Raw genomic sequence first — 6,339 nt, 5'->3', positions numbered from 1 at the left:
GACCCTATTGATAATTCCTCCGATTGATGTATATCTTCAATATTCAAATTTCTATGTTCAAATGATATACTATTTCTACAAGAAATTTTATCAGAATTTACATTAATATTTTCCGCTTGTTCTATTATACTAGATGATAAAATTGGTAAAGTGAATTCAAATAAAATGTTATTTTCACAACTATTTAAATCTCGATTGATAATTTGATTCTTTCGCCTTTTCGATAAATACCGAATATCTTTAGGCATGTTGGACGTAGTATATGTTATATCTGAACCTGAACAAGCATATATATATATATATATATATATATATTACTAAAATATATAAAGAATATGATACAATAAAATGCTGCACATTATACTCTGAATTTTTTTTCTACAGATAATTAATAGAATAAATGGAATGAAAAAATCTTAAAGTTATAAGAAAACAATCTGGAATAATATTTTGAAAATATGCTAGCGTCAATCTATAAGAGTTTTTCTAGTAAACTATGTAATATAGTGTTCATTGTGAGAGAAAATATCAATGTCTCACTCAGTAGATATTATGTTAAACAGTGATTGACCCTTGCTAAAAATAAATTCCCTATGTCTTTGTATCTATATTTATTTAAATTAATTTATGCGATTAATTTTTAATGACATCATCAGATCGTTTTGCATATAAAAATACTAAATATACATTTAAAAAATAATTAATATTTTTATACAAATTTAAATCTCAAGAATTTATTTCAACATGAGTCAATTAATATTGAATTAATATTGAGTATTTTAAAGATATTACACAAAAGTTAAGAATAAATTACATATTTTGATATTTAAAAGCAAATTTACGATATAAGTATAAGTGTGCAAAAAAGTATTATTTAATATAATAAACTATTTCTAGTAAATGCATGATTTTTACATAATTCATATGTTATTATTTCATACATCATTTTTTCAATTATTAGAGTTAATTATAATAGAAAAAATGACAACAAGAGAGAAAGAGATAGAAAATATCAATATTTATAGACTGTAATATTATCGTAACTAATTGAAATATTATCATACTAATAGATCATTGTACTAATTTAAACTTAAATTTAAATTTTATTTCAATATTACTTTCTTTTATCATAAATTTGGAAAAAAATTTTAGATGAATTTGATATTTACAATAATAATACAAATAAAGTGAATTTTAATGGGAAAAAGAGATAATTTCAAGAATTAATGTATATTTCTAGAATGTATATTTCGTTTCTCTCTCTTTTTCTTATAGATATTATTTGATATGTTATTACTTACATGTAATTCTCAATGTCAAACTGTCGAGGCAACTTTTGCTTCAATATCCTATTTGCTTCAAGTCCTTGCCTTTGCTTCAATTTGAGATCTGAGGAATCCTGCAACGAGACATTTCAATTACGTACATATATAATAATAATACTTACAAACAATTATAATTTATGATTTTGAATATATGATGTCTATTTATAACATAAATATATGTTATAAATATGAATGTTATAAATATTTATTTTTATAACATTAATAGAAGCTATAATGCATCTCTAAACCAAATTAGATATAAAACATTGACTGCTATTTCTATAAATTGTTTAATGCTTTATTTTTAATCAAATAACAAATATGAGAGTGTATTTTCTCTTATTTAATACATTTAATTATAGTTTATCGATGAGATATATTAACAAGTGCTGATTAACCGGTAGCAGTTCACGCATGAAATGAGATGAAATATTTTTCTTAATACATTTTAAAGCTTATAATGTATAAAAATCAGCAAAAAATGTACAAATGCTAACTCATAAATTTTAATATGTAATAAAATTTAGAACTAAATAAAAAATTTACGTTGCAACGTAACCGTTCTTGGAAAATAACCTAGATTTTTCAAATGGCAGTTTATCAAGATATCAAAACAATATGAGTAAAAAAGAATACAAAAATTTTAATTAATTTAATGTTGTACGTGTGTTCTACATATATGTACTGGTTATTTATTAAAAAAAATAAGGATTACCTTTGATATAACGATGAATGTCGTTCTTCGCGTTCTTTCGTAAAGGACCAAAGGCGGAAAAGACTCAGTAAATATGGTAAGTCACTGTTCACACATGCGCGACGCGATATTTGTTGCACGCCAAAAATATATGACGCGCGCACACATATTACATGTTATACAATATTAAAGTAATACTAATGTAACACTTGTTATATAACATGTAATATTTTAGTTATATTGCTATTATACTGTTATCACCAGTAAATAGCAAACAAATATAACTGTTTTAAAACACAGTTATATTTCAGTTACAAAAAAAATTATGTAACATCAATATTAATAACATATAACTTCTGTTATATTGCATGTTATCTTCAGGTATATAATAATTATATTCTGTGTTTGCTGGGATATGTGTGTATTAATAAAACATTAAATTACTGTTTGTAAAAAATATATATTAACTACTAAATTAAATAATCTGGAAATATTGACACACTAAATCTTTAAAACATGTAATAATAAAGCATTTATAACGACAGAAATGTCAAAACATACAAATATAAATTAATAAAATTTGTTTGCATTAGATCAAAGCGTGAAGAATATGGAGATAATGTTATAGGATATGTGGAACTAAAACGAGAAGGTCCAATTGTAGCGCGCAAAGTTGGTCGAGCGGGTATAACACGGCGGTGTGAAATAAAACAAGGCGGTGTTACATAGAAACAAAAAAAAAAAAATAAAAAAAAATAGATGGACGTTGTACAATTTAAAATATAAAAGATTTTTTATAAAATTTGAGTTGTGTTTATTTGCTACAAATTCAGAAGTGGGGTATAAGAATCTAGTACTGCTGTGTGCGTACGAGACGAATATTGCTGTGTGCATATTAGTACTGCTGTGTGCGTGCAGAAGGAAGAATTTATTGAAACAAGTACCTAAATATTCCCACGGAGATGGGATATTTAGGTTATAAGGTATCGAAGGAGGGAATACAACCTACAGATAGGGGTGTTATAGCAGTACAGAATTTCCCTGAACCCAAGACAATTAAAGAAGTCCATTCTTTTGTTGGATTAGCTTCATATTTTCGAAGGTTTATTAAAGATTTTTCTATTATTGCGCGACCATTATATCACCTTCTAAAAAAATATTACGTTTAAATTTGGAGAATGTGAACGAAACGCATTTGTAATGTTAAAAAATAAATTAGTAGAAGTGCCAATTTTAGCTGTATATAATCCAAAAACTACGGAATTACACTGTGATGCAAGTATTCATGTTCGGAGCAATTCTGATGCAAAAGCAGAATGACAATAAAATGCATCCCGTATTTTATTTTAGTCGAAGAACTACTGAAGCTGAAACACGATATCATAGTTTTGAGTTGGAAACTTTAGCTATTGTGTATGCTTTACGTAGATTTCGCATTTATTTACAAGACATACCTTTTGTAATTATTTCAGATTGTAGTGCGGTCACTCGAACACTAGAAAAACGTGATCTTAATGCACGTATAGCAAGATGGTGTCTCGAACTCCAAAACTATGATCTTAAAGTAATTCATAGATCGGGCTCTAAAATGATTCATGTTGACGCATTGAGCAGGTCGTTTGGAATTTTGGTAATTGACGATAATCCATTTGAGTGGAATCTTGTTGTTCTACAGAGTCAAGATTCTAAAATTCAAAATATTGTAAAGAAACTCGAATCGGCAGACGATCATCAATATGAATTACATAATGGATTAGTTTATAAAAAGCATGGTGCAAATCTTTTATTTCTTGTACCTGAACAAATGGAAAAACATGTTTTGTTTCGTTATCATAATGAAATGGGTCATGTTGGACCTGATAAAATGATCGAAGTTATTCGATGTACGTATTAGTTTCCTCAAATTCGCGAGAAATGTGAAAAACATGTACAATATTGTTTAAAGTGTATATCATTTTCGCCTATATCTGGTAAACTTGAAGGATATTTACATCCAATTCCGAAAGGAAATCTTCCATTTTAAACAATACATATTGATCATTTTGGGCCAGTGGATAATCAAATGTTATTTAAAAAATATATTTTATTAATTGTGGATGCTTTCTCTAAATTTGTTAGATTATTTGCCACTAAGACCACAAATACAAAAAAGACTATTTGTTGTTTGCAACAGTTTTTCCAAAGTTATAATAAACCAAAAGTAATTATTTCTGATTGTGGTAGTGCTTTCACCTCACAAGATTTTGAAGATTCCCTAAAAGAAAAGGATATACGACATATAAAGATTGCAGTAGGATCACCTCAAGCTAATGATCAGGCTGAACGTATTAATAGAATTATAACTCCCTGTTTAGCTAAATTATCGGATAAAGAAAACCGACAGTGGTATAAAATATTACCTGAAGTAGAATATGCAATTAATAATACTGTAAATCGGTCTACGGGGAAAAGCCCTAGTCAGTTAGTTTTTGGTATCGATCAACGTGGTCCTTGTACAGATAACCTTAAGGATCTTTTAGAAATTACTGCGGATTCTCAAATCTCTAGAAATCTTGATACTATTCGAGATCAAACCGTTATTCGTATTTGTCTTTCACAACAGCGTCAAAAGAAAGATTATGACCGTCGACATAAAGCACCCAGAAAATATGAAGAGGGTGACTTAGTGATGATTCGAAATTTCGATTGCACACCTGGTTTTAATAAGATATTGATTCCGCAATTCTGTGGTCCGTATAAAACTTCAAAAATATTGCGAAATAATAGATATATTATTTCAGATCCTTCGGGGTGTCAAAACTCAACGACTGTATATTGGTACATGGGATGTCAGTAACATGCGCCCATGGATAGCAGAAAAAAATACTTAAATTACTTAAATCAATTACAGTTTTGATATATTATAAAAATTAATATTATAAAATATTAATTATATTATTTCGGTCATTATTATTATTATATGTTTATATTTTAAATTCAACCTGTAATAATTTTATTAAGATTTTCTTGATATGTTTAAGTATATTTTAATTTTATTTGCCATTGTTCTATTAATTTATACCTTGAGTTTGAGAGGTCAAACATTTATCAGAATGGCCGAATTGTAGCGCGCGAAGTTGGTCGAGCGGGTATAACACGGCGGTGTGAAATAAAACAAGGCGGTACATAGAAACAAAAAAAAAATAAAAAATAGATGGACGTTGTACAATTTAAAATATAAAAGATTCTTATAAAATTTGAGTTGTGTTTATTTGCTACATAATATGTATTGTTCAAGGAAGAATATGTCCTAAACATAAAATTCGCAATAAACCATACATAGTTCATCTTAAGATAGATGAAGAGGCGGAGAAAATTAAAGAAGCTGTTTGTCATGATTGTGCAGCTTCTGCTGGTAATATAATAGTATTTATTTGTTTCTTTAATAAAAAGTGTAATATATATCTTTTTATATAAAAAATTAAAAAATATATACAGGGTATATATTTTAAAATGTACATATATGTGTATTTAATTTTAATTAAAGTATTTTTTGTTTAATTTTGTTTGTTAAGAATTTGACGATAAAAAAAATTCCTTTAGTCAATTTGCAATAACTGAACAAAACTCAAACTGTTTATTTAAATTAATAATCCATACAGAGCTGTTTACTGTCTCGAGTTCCGCACGAGTCTGACTGTTTTCACCCTTTTCCCACGCAAGCGAGGGCGCTCATGTAACTCCTCTTTGCGCTAACATTAAAGCGCTCGTAGGCGCAATTCACAAAACATCTAGTGGCCGATAAAACAGAATTAAGTGGTGATAGTAAACAAATTTAGGTACATAGAAATTCGTACATTGTCTAATTGATATAGAAGTAAAAATTAATTGATCCTTAGATACAACTAATTAAATAGACACAAGTAATTAAAAAAATATCTATTTTAGATGGTTGTAAGCATGCAAGCTATTGCTTTTATGATGTGGGTTCATAGGAGAAGCGAAGAACCAGGACCAACAGCAACAATATGTAGAAAGGTCTCTTTTGTTTCTGGACGAGTTTCCTAAAAGTGGTAGGAAAAACACACACAGTACATGCAAAATATATTGACAAGGAAACTGTCGGAAGTGTCCCTCACCGATTTTAATAAACTTTGGATATGTTGTAGAACATAAAAAATATTAGACCCATATTTTTTTTAGCGACGTATTTCAACGTTTAGAGGTTGAAACAATCCCTCGAAGAATAACAAATTTTTCGTTTTTAGCGAATATCTTTGAAATTATAGGACATATGAAAAAATGTTTTATACGAAAGTTTTATGGTATTTTGTACTCTTT

The sequence above is a fragment of the Anoplolepis gracilipes genome, chromosome 1 (assembly GCF_047496725.1).
Source record: "Anoplolepis gracilipes chromosome 1, ASM4749672v1, whole genome shotgun sequence".
Taxonomy (NCBI): Eukaryota; Metazoa; Arthropoda; class Insecta; order Hymenoptera; family Formicidae; genus Anoplolepis; species Anoplolepis gracilipes.
Note: the sequence above shows the minus strand (reverse complement) of the source record.